Source organism: Perca flavescens, chromosome 7, assembly GCF_004354835.1.
Source record: "Perca flavescens isolate YP-PL-M2 chromosome 7, PFLA_1.0, whole genome shotgun sequence".
In the NCBI taxonomy this organism is placed as follows: domain Eukaryota; kingdom Metazoa; phylum Chordata; class Actinopteri; order Perciformes; family Percidae; genus Perca; species Perca flavescens.
In genome coordinates, this window is record NC_041337.1 from 35,304,667 (window position 1) to 35,320,196 (window position 15,530).

Below are 15,530 nucleotides of genomic sequence, written 5' to 3' on the forward strand. Positions count from 1 at the left end.
ACAGGGAGGTGTGTTCAGGTGCATTCTGGGGCGCTGGTCTTACAGGGAGGTGTGTTCAGGTGCATTCTGGGCGCTGGTCTTACAGGGAGGTGTGTTCAGGTGCATTCTGGGCGTGCTGGTCTTACAGGGAGGTGTGTTCAGGTGCATTCTGGGCGCTTGGTCTTACAGGGAGGTGTGTTCAGGTGCATTCTGGGCGCGCTGGTCTTACAGGGAGGTGTGTTCAGGTGCATTCTGGGCGTGCTGGTCTTACAGGGAGGTGTGTTCAGGTGCATTCTGGGCGCGCTGGTCTTACAGGGAGGTGTGTTCAGGTGCATTCTGGGCGCGCTGGTCTTACAGGGAGGTGTGTTCAGGTGCATTCTGGGCGCGCTGGTCTTACAGGGAGGTGTGTTCAGGTGCATTCTGGGCGTGCTGGTCTTACAGGGAGGTGTGTTCAGGTGCATTCTGGGAGTATTGCTATCTTGAGGCAGCGGGAAATGATCGTGCGCAGCACACACACACACACACACACACACACACACACACACACACACACACACACACACACACGCAAAAGATTACAAATAATATTAGGGTGCAAATCCTCCATCATAACAGCAATGCTCCAAGGTCCAAACACGCCTGGCTTTTAAAGGGAATGGGAGATGATCTCTGATTGGTTGATGAATGGGAAATGATCTCTGATTGGTTGATTGCATGTTACGCCCCAAAACACACCTCTGATTAATGAAGACACTAAGAACAACCCTTTAGGACCAGGCGCCCGGCCTTGGTGCAGAATTACAGCCACTAGAGCCAGTCCCACAATGAGCTTTCCTTAGGATGTGCCATTTCTGTGTCTGTAGCTATTGAGGTGGAGGGGGGGGGGGTGTGGTCTTGACCAACTGCCACTTTGCTCGTTTGAAAGCCATATGTCTCTCTCTCTCTCATGGGGGGGCCAAATTCTCTGGGCGGGCAAAGCAGACAAAGGGGAGGTAACCTTTCCCCTTATGACCTCATAAGGAGAAGATTCCTGATTGGTCCATCTGAGCTTTCATTTTCTCAAAGGCAGAGCAGGATACCCAGGGCTCGGTTTACACCTATCACCATTTCTAGCCACTGAACCCATATTAATGTTAATAAAAACTCAAAGTGACATTTTCATGCCATGGGACCTTTAACTTGGAGCTACATGTACATGATCATATCATCCATTCAAGACTCATAACCTCTGCTGGAAATAACTCCTGAGCTGCTGCTGCGCGGAGACCCTCCATCATATCACATGATTCGGATACGGTTGTCATGACAACAAACACAAAGACGAGTCAAAGACAACAGCTGGACCGGAGACACTTAAAAAACACACACACAAAAAAAAAAAAAAAGAGGAGTCAAACGGGAACTCGACCTCTAAAACGTTGGCACCAGATAATCCGGTGACAACCGATGAAAACACACCGAAGGACGAAAAAGACACAGAGAAGCAGAGAGGATTTTTTATTTTTCTGCTTCAGGGTGGAGACGGTGCGTCGAGGAGAAAGAGGAGGAGGAGGAGGAGGAGGAGGAGGAGGAGACGCAGTTCTGTTCAAACTAAACCTGACTGGGTGTTTCGGAGCTCCCACAGTCTCTCTTCTCTCCGGTTCTTTCAGCTGTTTAACAGGCGTGAACGAGCTCCGTAATGTGTTTATGAGAGCAGAATCTCTTCACCATAAAACAAAGCTTTGAAGAGGAGAAGAGGGGAGGAGGAAGAGGAGGAGGAGGGAGGACGGGGGCAATAAAAGACAGAAATACTGTAATAACAGTGAGAGGCGAGGGGGGGGGCTAGGGGGGGGCAATCAGAGGAGGAGATCCTTTTATTTAACTACAACGAGCACTTTCATTTACTGGAGCGATAAAACCAACAAGAGTTCATCGTCCATCTAAACACACCTTCTACTCTGATCTTTTACTTCAGTAAACAATACTCCGTTACAAGGGAAAGTCCTGCATTTAAAATGTTACTTAAAGGGGAACTGTGGAGTTGTTTTTAGCTTAATTTACCCTAACTGAACTAGGGCTGTTCTCGATTGAAGAAATTCTTAGTCGACTAACACTCATTTCATTCAATCGTATCGACTAATCGATTAGTTGATTTAATCGACAGATCTGTAAATCTGAGTTTCTCCACAAAGAGTCGTGCTAAAAGCACCACTTTAATTCTTGTGTTTACCAGAGATGTGCTCGTACGTTTCTTGGAAATAAGTCATTCAGCATGAAAAAAAAGCATCAAACGTGACTAATGGACTAAAGAGATCTAAGTTGACTAAGACCAAAACGACCGATTAGTCGACTAATTGACTAAGAGGGAGCAGCCTTAAACTGTACAACTTCGGAGTCATTGGAATGGTTATATGACTATTTTCGGGTTTGCAACCTGCAAAGGGCTTCAGGAAGTATGGCGTGATATCAGGTCTCGCGATTTAACTAATCACTTAACGGCACTGCACCCATAGACACCATTCAGGAACCGGCAAACAAGGTAGAGATGGAGTTTTTCACACTATCGTCATGGCTGAGTCGGCTAAAAAGAAGCAGAAAGCTTCAGAAAGCATCGTCGGAGGAACAGAGGAAGAGGAAACGGCAGACTGACCGAGAGAGGAGTCAGACACGGGTAATTGTTGTTACATTGGTGCATCTCGGCTACCAGGGCATAGTTAATGAGCAGCATTACTGAATGCCAGAGGGACTCGCTGAGCAAATTACAATTGTACTCTCGCGAGAACTCCAGGGTAAGTCAAGGGTGTAACTTTGGGTTCAATATCGGGAGATGTCCACCTATCTATCTATCTATCTATCTATCTATCTATCTATCTATCTAGACACATCATAATCCGGGGGTGTCTGGGTCATCCCCTAGGAAATTTTGAGCATCAAACACTTAATTTCCTCCATTTTGGTGAATTTTTCTGCAACAATTTGTGCCTTTTCTGCATGCAAATGTCTGTATTAATGTCAATATTATCATTATTATTATTAATAAGTCAATCTGCTGTATTGGTCAAAACTTTCTGTAGATTTAAAACATCACGTGTTTCGGGTGTAGTTTTTTTTTTTTTGAATTACGGTCATCTTAACAACAAATATTTGCTTGCCACAGAGTTTAAAATCTTTTTTTGGGGGGAAATTTTTAGGCCTTTATTTGACAGGACAGCTGAAGGCATGAAAGGGGAGAGAGAGAGAGAGAGGGGGGGGAAATGACATGCAGCAAAAGGCCACAGGTCGGAGTCAAACCAGCACACGATGCGTCAAGGAGTAAACCTCTATATATGGGCGCGCGCTCTACCAACTGAGCTATCTGGGCGCCCCATTTAACACATTTAAAGACTTCATTGTAAAGCTGTTAAATGGACTGCACTTAGGGCGCTTTCACACCTAAGCAGCAGCAGCAGTAGAAAAGCTCATTTGAACTCTGGTGCGAACCAAACAACCGAACGCTGGTCTGCTTGAAAATGGGAGGTCTCTGTTCGCTTCCAGGTGAACTAGAGTTCAGATCCATAAGCTGTTCTGACAACACATCGCTGGTGGATAAAAGGAGCTACGTCACCCAGTAACCACAAGTGAAGTAACGTTTGATTTTTAACCCTAACCACCATCTTTTTCTGATCTTAACTAAGGCCGGGCGATACGGAGAAAATCAAATATCACAATATTTTTGACTAAATACCTCGATGTCGATACCGCAACGATATTGTAGTGTTGATTATTGGTGCTTTCACAAAATATTTACACAATGAGATTTTTGATAAATAATCATCAGTAATGTGGCTATAACGACTAAGTGGGTAAAGGTAGAATAGCACAGCAAATAGAACAGCTAGAACAGTCTGGTAAGTTTAGAAAAAGGCATAACTTTACTGTAATGCAGCCTTTAAAACCAGGAAAAGACACTTATGTCATATTACGATATCCAAAATCTAAGACGATATCTAGTCTCATATCACAATATCGATAAAATATCAATATAATATTGATATATTGCCCATCTCTAATCTTAACTAAGTAGTTTTGGTGCCTAAACCAGAGACGGTTTAGAAGGGAGGAGGAGAACTCTCGGTTCTTGTCCCACGTGTCATGTAAATGTACTTTTTACTTACAAGCCCACCTACCATCTTTCCCTTAACATAACTGCGTCCAAAGTGACACCGATAGTCCCGACCCCAGCACATTTAGACATGACGCTAAAGGAGACTTTAATCAATAACTAACACCAAAGGGTCTCGGGTTCTTTGCCTTAAAATCACAAATTCAATTCAAAGGCCTTTGCAATCCTACATACACAACACCTGTCAGTTCAGATGAGAAAAAACATCCACAGAAAACCCTTTAACATGGAAAATAGCTGGTGAATGGACTGCACTTAGGGCGCTTTCACACCTAAGCAGCAGCAGCAGTAGAAAAGCTCATTTGAACTCTGGTGCGGACCGAACAACCGAACGCTGGTCTGCTTGAAAATGGGAGGTCTCTGTTCGCTTCCAGGTGAACTAGAGTTCAGATGATCCATAAGCTGCAGACACACAAGCCAGTCGGACTGATCAGTCTCCCCGAGTCGGTCCGAAAAGTTCCTCAGAACTCACCGAAGAGACGAGACGTAATACGTCTCCATAGCAGCAGGCGGCGCTAATCCGTGTTGTCGCCCCAAAAAATGAAAACCGGCAGCTGATTGGACGAACGAGTCACGTGGGGTCTGGTTTCTCCAGAATTTTACAACCGGGCATAAATGGCGTCTCGTTCAGAATCCGATCTCATATTGGACTAAAATAGTTCACCGAAACTAGCAGAAGTTTTTATAAAAATAGGCTAATTACCGTGTAGTACAGGAGAAGCTGGTAGGCAGTTTGGACTTGGAGCTGTTTGAGTTTAATGACTAATGTTAACTAGCATATTAGTGATCAGTAATTAGCCTGTGTCTATGTTATCTCCTTACATATACCTACACTCTCCGTCTCTGTAAGATTGGGAATGATTGAGATTTCTCTCGGCACAGCTACCAGAAGACTTCACACTTTCAGACACGTTGCTCACGTCACATCTACGTCTTCAAGCTCAGTTGGAGGCTGCTCAGTAACACTCAGCCAGCACCGGGAAAGAGACTTCTGATATCCTCCACTGGTCTCAGACCAGAGACACGGGGTCTGCTGGTCCAGTTTATATATACTGGCTATGCCATCAAGGCCCATTTGCTCTGCAATACCAATCCATAGCACTTCTGTTTTGTCAAGATTTTTGTAGTCGCTGTCGCGTTTCTGGTAAAGAGCTTTATCAAAGGTCAAAGGTACTTTATTTGTCACATACACGTACATGTAGCGAAACTCATTCTCTGCATTTAACCCATCCCTCAAGGGAGCAGTGGGCAGCCAATGACAGCGCCCGGGGACCAACTCCAGATCTGAGCCAGTGCCTTGATCAAGGGCACTGCCTGGAGAACCTAGTACATGTTTTTGATAGTGGGGGAAACCGGAGCACCCAGAGGAAACCCACACAAACATGGTGAGAACATGCAAACTCCACACAGAAAGGCCCCGGAACGACCTGGATTCGAACACAGAACCTTCTTGCTGTGAGGCCACAGTGCTAACCATTGGGCCACCATGCTGCCGACACCGACACCGACGAGACCAGCAGCTCTACGCTCATCTCGCCTTGCATCTTCCTCGTATTTTCGGCAGTGTACAGACGCTACTTGGCGTATATCTTCTTCTCCGTTACGTATGTGTGTGTGTTTGAGCGCCCCCAAGCTGTGTTTTACTGTAACTTCCTAAGCTCCAGACGCGTGAGCAAAAGCGGCAATCTCATTGGTCGGATAGTTTTTGGCGCGCGCGGCCAAAACGAAAAAAAAAAACGAACCGCTCGAAATTGTCCCCGTGTGAACAGGCCTTTAGTCTGGCTTTTGCCAGATCGTCCACACGCTGCGAAGCAAAAGTAAGGTGTGGTTTATTGGCATTTCTTTAAACCAATCGCAATCGTCGACGGAGCCACGGCGCCTCTGCTAAATAGCCTCTGGAAGGAACTTGTTTTGGTGGAACGTGTGTACGTTCAGAAGTAGTTTGTAGTCGTGCAACAGAAGACTCAGATTGGATCTCATTCTGTGGGAAACACTTCCAGGTTTCAGGTTTGTAGCATTTTATTTCATTTAGACAGTCAGAGGGACGAGATGTCCTTCAGATGGAGACATCAAACACTGATTTACTACCTCTCTCCCCCCACTCACCCTCTCTCTCTCCCTCTCTCTCTCTCTCTCCGTTTTACTGTAACTTCAGAAGCTCCAGACATCGCGTCGAACAAAAAAAACGAACCCGAGGCGTTTTTAAAAAAAATGACGCTTTTACGCGTGCCGTTTTTCGCGTCGTAGTTTAGTCACGAGGCGTTAAACATCGGCCAATATCGCGCAAAATTCGAAAAACACATCGCCGGTGGACAAAAGGAGCTACGTCATGTTCTGCGTCACCCAGGAAAGTAGTTTTGGTGCCTAAACCAGAGACGGTTTAGAACGGAGACCCCCCAACTCAGAGTAACTTCCAGTCTCTGTGTCTCGTGGGCTCCCCCCCAGGGCTACGCCACTGTAGGAGAGTATCAGCAGGTCCAAGTTTGGTTAACTGGTCCTCAGATCTCTGCAGGGTAAATCCAGACAGCTAGCTAGACTATTTTTTAAATTTTTTTAATGTTTATTTGGCAGGGAAAAATGCATAGAACATTGCTTTATAAAGAATACAAAGTAGATGCCATGCATACAGGTTTATAGCCATGACTAATTTGCAACCACTGTCCCTGGTTAGGCTTTTAAAATTAAAACAAAAATTACAGAGTATTAATATAATATTTGTAACTATTAAAATACATACAATAAATACATCCCGTACATGAAATAAAATATGAATTTAAATGAATGTAAAAATCACTATAAAACAGAGTTTAGACACATTTAACAATACAAGAACTATCTGTCCAATCGGAGGTTTCTGTCGCAACTTTTGAACATATTCCACCAAAACCAGTTCCTTCCTGAGGCTATTCAGCAGAGGCACCGTGGCTCCGTCCGGCGCTTAGCCCCGCCCCAAGATGATTGTGATTGGTTTAAAGAAATGCCAATAAACCCAGAGCATGTTTTCCCCCGTCCCAGAATGCTTTGTGGACTAGCCAGACCCTGGTAATGCCGGTCTGGCGATGCGAGACAACTGGGTGCAGGCAGTGCCGGACTCTCCCGGTGACGCTAACGGTAATATTTAAAAAATTTACTCTATATAGTTTAACCAGTTTTATTATTGTTACTTAGTCAAGCATAATAGACACTTTTGTAAATGCATAATTTCTGTCAAATAACGTGGGGGTTCCACGTTCCACGTAGAGTCAGACATCACCTACCAAGAGCCTGGGTCTGTCCCAGGTTTCTTCCCAAGAGGGAGTTTTTCCTCGCCACTTTCGCACTGCTTGCTCTTAATTGTTGGAATTGTTGGGGCTTTGTAAATTATAGAGTGTGGTCTAGACCTACTCTATCTGTAAAGTGTCTCGAGATAACTCTTGTTATGATTTGATACTATAAATAAAATTGAATTGAATTGAATGTCTTATATTTTAGATTCCTCAAAGTAGCCAACCTTTGCTTTTTTTGATAACTCTGCAAACCCTTGGTGTTCTCTCAATGAGCTTCATGAGGTAGTCACCTGAAATGGTTTGACCTTCACAGGTGTGCTTTGTCAGGGTTCATTAGTGGAATTATTTCCCTTATTAATAAAAAAAGCAAAGGGTGGCTACTTTGAAGAATCTAAAATATAAGACATGTTTTCAGTTATTTCACACTTTTTTGTTAAGTACATAATTCCACATGTGTTCATTCATAGTTTTGATGCCTTCAGTGAGAATCTACAATGTAAATAGTCATGAAAATAAAAAGGAAACGCATTGAATGAGAAGGTGTGTCCAAACTTTTGGCCTGTACTGTATAGTAGAAACTCATTCGTCGTCGTGTGTGGCTGTTAGTGTGTGTGCATGCTATGGGTAGGCTGAATTGCAATCGCGTCAAGACGAATCTGTTTGGCCAGTACACACTGAAGATAAATTAAATGATTTTAAAATTACTCAAATTCTCAAATTCTCTTCATCCCACACACCCCAAAACATCACATACAAAATGTTGTGGAAAAGAAACAACAACCAGAGAAATTTCTAAGCTATCATTTTATTGTCCTCGCAGTTTTTCAGCTTCGCCATTAGGTGGTGCTGCAGCACCCCCACTTCCAGCACCTATGCCAATCCGTACGATATATCCTACGAAACAACGAACTTTTGGTTGAGTTTAGCCGACAAAAGGTGACTCTGAGCCGGGTACGGAGCACCGAGTACTGACCTTCGTTTCAGCGGACATTACAGAGATCCCAGGTTTGAAAGCGCTGTGTTTTAGGAGCCAGTGATATCCGAGACACGTTTGTTTGTTTGTTTGTGTGGAAAGCTTTTATTAAGCAACTGTAGGAAGGCATTCGGAAATGTCAACAGATGAGATCATCAGCGCACGTTAACACAGGCACACACCTACGTAATAAGCTGTTTTAAAGGTCCCATGGCATGAAAATTTGACTTTATGGAGGTTTTTTTTAACATTAATGTGAGTTTCCCCAGCCTGCCTATGGTCCCCCAGTGGCTAGAAATGATGATAGGTGTAAACGGAGCCCTGGGTATCCTGCTCTGCCTTTGAGAAAATGAAAGCTCAGATGGGCCAATCAGGAATCTTCTCCTTATGAGGTCATAAGGAGCAAGGTTACCTCCTCTTTCTCTGCTTTGCCCACCCAGAGAATTTGGCCCACCCATGAGAGACAGAGAGACATCATGGCTTTCAAACAAGCAAAGTGGTAGTTGGTCAAGACCACTAAGGTCTATATAAAAGAGACTTCAGATACAGTATTAGGGGACCACTAAGGTCTATATAAAAGAGACTTCAGATACAGTATTAGGGGACCACTAAGGTCTATATAAAAGAGACTTCAGATACAGTATTAGGGGACCACTAAGGTCTATATAAAAGAGACTTCAGATACAGTATTAGGGGACCACTAAGGTCTATATAAAAGAGACTTCAGATACAGTATTAGGGGACCACTAAGGTCTATAAGAGATGCTAAAAGCATCCAAAGAGCACTATGTCATGGGACCTTTAAATTTAAAATGTTCAATGCCGTATCGCGCTGATGTGACCGAGCCCGACCCAAACTCGAACATCATTTCTAAATATCCATCCTCTATAGTACCAATGACTCTTTTACTTTTTCATATACTTGCAGTACATTTTGCTGCAAACCCTTTGTGTAAAACTTTTACTCCAGCTCAAGATACATGCACATCTAATGTTATAAATACATGACTACAAGCTGAAGTGAAATGTTTTCCACAAACAATCAGACAAACTGGACAAGTGACTGATAATATGAAACGCGTTACTGCAATTCAGAGATTCTATTCTTCCACAGATTCACTGTAAATCTAAATTCATCAGGAGACATTTTAGGCTTGTGGCGTTTCTTTTCTATACGATGCATCTCATATCACCCTGACCACACTGAGCACATCGCTGGTATTATCAAACACGCTGTTAAAGACTTAGAAGAAAGAGGTCCGTCGCAGAATCCCTGAAGGAAATCTGGACGAAATCATAAACATCAAAACGCGTTTGATATTTTCAGAGTGAAAAGCAGCAGCGAGACGTTTTCTGTGTGAGGGAACTTATTCACAGAGAGAGAGAGAGAGAGAGTCTATGTGTCTCTACCACCGATCTGATTACTGCTCCACTAATTAAATCACAGCACAATTAACGAGAGTCAGCTGTCAATCAAAGCCTCATCACAGAGAAAGAGAGAGAGAGAGAGGGAGAGACTTACTTCATTCAGGAAACAGTCCGTCTTTCTTTCATTCCCCCAAAAACAGACGTCAAGAACTGAAAGAACCTGCACACCCGGGCGAGAGAGAGAGAGAGAGAGGGGATGATCGACTACAACAGACAGATGGAGAGAGAGAGAGATGACAGGAGAGAGAGAGCGGGAGAGAGAGCGAGCAGCCGGCTGGATGGCTGTAATCCCATTATTGTGAACGACACATTGTTCTGACAGAGAGAGGGCGAGAGACATTCAGACACATGGACAGAGAGAGAGAGAGAGAGTCCCAGGGGGAATATGGGGGGCGGGGCTTCGCTGCACACAGATGTGGGCGTGGCCAGAGTCATTAATATTAAATCATTGGTTTGAGGTTTGAAGTTAGAGACAGGAGAGAGAGGGAGAGAGAGAGGATAGGGAGAGAGTGAGAGGGAGGGAGAGAGAGGATAGGGAGAGAGTGAGAGAGAGACAGGGAGAGAGAGAGAGGATAGGGAGAGAGAGAGAGAGAAGATAGGGAGAGAGAGAGACAGAGAGAGACAGAGAGAGAGAGAGGAAGAGAGAGGGAGAGAGAGATAGACAGACAGAGAGAGAGGAAGAGAGAGAGAGTAAGGGAGAGAGAGAGGATAGGGAGAGAGAGGGAGAGAGAGATAGAGAGAGAAAGAGAGAGAGAGGGAGTGAGAGAGAGAGATAGATAGATAGACAAAGAGAGAGGAAGAGAGAGAGAGGGAAAGTGAGAGGGAGAGAAAGAGAGAAGGGAGAGAAGAGAGAGAGAGAGGGAGAGAGAGAGGGTGAGTGGGGGGAGAGAGGTAGTAAATCAGTGTTTGATGTCTCCATCTGAAGGACATCTCGTCCCTCTGACTGTCTAAATGAAATAAAATGCTACAAACCTGAAACCTGGAAGTGTTTCCCACAGAATGAGATCCAATCTGAGTCTTCTGTTGCACGACTACAAACTACTTCTGAACGTACACACGTTCCACCAAAACAAGTTCCTTCCAGAGGCTATTTAGCAGAGGCGCCGTGGCTCCGTCGACGATTGCGATTGGTTTAAAGAAATGCCAATAAACCACACCTTACTTTTGCTTCGCAGCGTGTGGACGATCTGGTAAAAGCCACTCTTCTTGTCTTGTAATCGCGACTAGTAGCTCGAGTGTGACGTCACATCCGTGTCGAAAAACGAATAACCCGCGGGGTTGTTGCGTTCTTTTTGTCACACGATACTACGAGTCGGAGAAAAGATGGATTTTTTTTAACATTTTTAGTAACATTTAGGATTCTATTCACCCAGTTATTGACATATTACACTAATATATTTCACAGTTTGATACATGAAAATTAGGTTTTGATTAACGTTAACGTTAGGCTACTGCTCTGCTTTCTGCTCCAGACTCGGCTTAAAGCCGCTGTTGTCATATAGCAACCGAGCATCTCTAGCCAATTTCAGCTGCACAAGCTCCAAAATAACTAATCAGGTGGTATTTAACTCCTAATAAGACTGTAGAGACATGCCTATAGGTAGCAGTATACAGCACTATGTTTAACTCCTAATAAGACTGTAGAGACATGTCTATAGGTAGCAGTATACAGCACTATGTTTAACTCCTAATAAGACTGTAGAGACATGTCTATAGGTAGTAGTATACAGCACTATGTGTACCACTTCTACATTTGGTTACAACAACGACAAAAGTGCTTAAAATTGTAGAAAACCACAATGTTTACTACGTGTGATGCACGACGCAGCCATCTTTGAAAGTGAACTCGGGGTCCTCTGAGTTCAGACGACTTGACGAGTCGAATCGTAGCTTCAGCGAGACGTCTGTCCATGAAGTTTGTAGTCTTTCTAATTACATATTTTCACAGTCTTATACTTCAACAGTTTAACAATAAACTGAGATTTTCTTCGGTTGAAAAATAATGTTTTAAATTGACGAACATCATATTTGTAATCCATGGCTCAATTCAAACTGGATCAAAAAATAATTATTATCTCTCCATTGAAGTTCATATTTTTTTCCAAATTAAGGTCCCATGGACCGGAAGTAGAAGGGCGGGACTTCTGCTCTCTATTCGCTAGATTTAATTTACCATGTTTTAATTAAAAAGCATGTCGCCAAAGGTCTCCGTTAGCAGCCGTTGAGACGGCAACACAACCCCGCAGATTACCAACCAGAACGGGTCAGAAGTGTTTCCAAATGTCTCCGGTTTAGGGACTCGGAAACACCAGAGCAGGGGGAACGAGAGGGGGGGACTTCTGGGCGTGCTGGTCTTACAGGGAGGTGTGTTCAGGTGCATTCTGGGAGTATCGCTATCTTGAGGCAGCAGGAAGTGATGGCTCCATTGACCAACAAAAACCTGGTCTAAAGTCAATAACGCAGCATTTCATTGTTATTTTAACAGAGCATTAGTAAAATGCTACTAGGCTCGTGCACAGCGCACACGCACACTATGCTTGTTACACACACACACACACACACACACACACACACACACACACACACACACACACACACACACACACACACACACACACACACACAAGATTACAAATATTACAGTGCAAATCCTCCATCATAACAGCAATGCTCCAAGGTCCAAACGCTCCTGGTTTTTAAAGGGAATGGTAGATGATCTCTGATTGGTTGATGAATGGGAGATGATCTCTGATTGGTTGAGTGCATGTTACGCCCAAAACACACCTCTGATTAATGAAGACACTAAGAACAACCCTTTAGGACCAGGCGCCCGGCACACTGACACCTTTTTACTGCCGTCAAACTAGCAAAAAGTGGATTTGGACACGCCATAAACGCACCTGCACCAGGCGCTTCAGGTCTTTTTGGGCCAGAGGACATCCCGTGACGTACACGGAGGTTGTAATTCCACTGTTTGACCGCTATGTTTAACTTGCTTTAAAGCCCAGCACATGTCCTGGGGGGCTGGTTCGTATACAGTAACATTTGTGCCAAGAAGAGGCCAAAAACAGGATGAAACGCGCTCAGAGTCTGGCGAGATCCTGGATGGAGAAGTCTTTACGGAGCTTTATAATCCCAAAGCTCATCCGTCTCTTTGATTCTGCTCCATCAGCTGCAGCTGTGGGTGGTTCAATAATCCCACTGCGTGCCCCACTGCATTATGGGAAGCAGCTGCTAAATATGAACATGAAAAAAAAAAATGTATAAAACGCAAAATGAATTAAAAAATAAAAAAACAACCCAGAAACACAAGAGTTTCCGCATTAAGTCGAAGCCTAAAAAGTGAAAACAATCTCGGCAGCGACTCCGCTCAGGTGAGGCCAACTTTCTCTTTTGTTTCCTGTCGTCTGATTGGTTCGCAGATGACAGGTCACAGCAGGTGAGAGTCATAAACTGTTCAGGTTGTCATGGTTACCGCAGACAGTTTAGTGTGATGTGTGTGATGTGTGTTATCAGCATCATCTTATCTGTGACACAACACACTGCTGGTAAAACACGGGTGTGTGACCTCATGCGACAATACATTCATGTATTCGTTCATTCAGTGTGTGTGTGTGTGTGTGTGTGTGTGTGTGTGTGTGTGTGTGTGTGTGTGTGTGTGTGTGTGAGAAGCTCAGCTGGGAGTGTTTGTCCATGCACCTCTCATCAGGAGCCTCATGCAATATTAATCACACACACACACGCACACACACCCTAACCCACAAACGCACACACACACAGACACACAGACAGACATTGTCACACCTCAGGCTGTGTGTGTGTTTTGTCTTTGTGATTGTTTGATTGACTGACTGTGCGTCTGCGTGCATGCATGTGAGTGTGTGTGTGTATATGTGTGTATGCGTGTGTGTGTGTGTGTGTGCGTGCGTATGCATGCGTGTGTGTGTGTGTGTGTGCGCATGTGTGTGCTTTCTCTTTGTGTTTGTTTGATTGACTGACTGTGCGTGTGCGTGCATGCATGCGTGTGTGTGTGTGTGTGTGTGTGCGTGCTTGTGTATGCGTGTGTGTGTTTTCTCTTTGCGTTTGATTGACTGACTGTGCATGCGTGCATGTGTGGGAGTGTGTGTGTGCGTGCGTGTGTAAGTGTGTGTGTCTATGTGTGTATGCGTGTGTACATGTGCACGTGTGTGTTTTCTCTTTGCGTTTGTTTGATTGACTGGCTGTGCGTGTGTGTGTGTGTGTGTGTGTGTGTGTGTGTGTGTGTGTGTGTGTGTGTGTGTGTGTGTGTGTGTGTGTGTGTGTGTGTGTGTGTGTGTGTGTATGCGTGTGAGTGTGCATGTGTGCATATGTGTGTGTGTGTGAGACAGAGCAGTCATTGTTATCAGTCCTCTCTCTCTCTCTCAGTTCATTATGAACTGTTCTCAGGGCGGCGCGGGACTCTGGCGGGGGTTGAACTAACAATAATGAAGCGCCCGTTCGCTCCACATTATCTCTTACGTAATATCTGTGGACAGGGCCGGCAAAGCGTTGCATTAGCCTGGAGAGCAATCGGTCAGCAACGGATTAAAATGAAGCACAAACTTTGAAAAAGGAGAGCTTCTTAAAATCCCCAGTGATTCAGGGAAGGCCCCTGCATGGTGGGAACATTATGACGACAGATAGAAGCTCTGCTCTGGATTATAACTGTTGGGACTGTTCTGTCCATCACAAAATAAATACAAAATAATACACTAATACAGTCAGGAGTATTGTAGCCTGATGTGGTCATACTCAGATTCTAGTCAGAATATGAGTCTGATGCTGCTCCATTGGGCTGTGATTATGGGGACCAGGAGAGAAAATGCCTCTGCACTCAATTGAAAACCATCAGAGCAAGAAATAGACCTACAACCAATCAGAGCAACAGATAGACCTACAACCAATCAGAGCAACAGATAGACCTACAACCAATCAGAGCAACAGATAGACCTACAACCAATCAGAGCAACAGATAGACCTACAACCAATCAGAGCAACAGATAGACCTACAACCAATCAGAGCAACAGATAGACCTACAACCAATCAGAGCAACAGATAGACCTAGAACCAATCAGAGCAACAGATAGACCTACAACCAATCAGGGCAACAGATAGCACATGTAAAGCTTGTTTTTTAAAAAGTGACATGCAGTAACAAAAAGCACGTCAATAAACTCTCCGTGTCTGGCCCTCGGTGTGTTTCTCTTTTTCCAGTGTGGCCCTCTGGGAAAAAGAAATTCTTAGTCGACTAACACTTATTATATTATATTATAGGGTTTTGTCGACTAATCGATTAGTTGATTTAATTGACAGAGCTGTGCTCTTTGAGAGGTGGTTAAGACTAGAAAAGCACAATATAAATGTAGTTAATTAACCATCTGTAAAACTGAGTTTCTCCACAATTAATCCTGCAAAAGCACCACTTTAAATCTTGTGTTTACCATAAATGTGCTCAGAAGTTTCCTGAAATAAATAATTAAGCATGAATAAGCATAAAAAATGACTAATCGACTAAAGAAATCTTAGTTGACTAAGACCAAAACGACCGATTAGTCAACTAATCGACTAAGAGGTGGCAGCCCTACTCACCACACGAAAATAACAACATTATCGTGTCCTGTCCACGAATCAATAGATTCAATAACGTGACCGTATCAGGAACTGCCGTGAGACTGGGGTGCCTGTTGTCTAGGTCTGCTCCCTCTTAGTCGATTAGTCGACTAA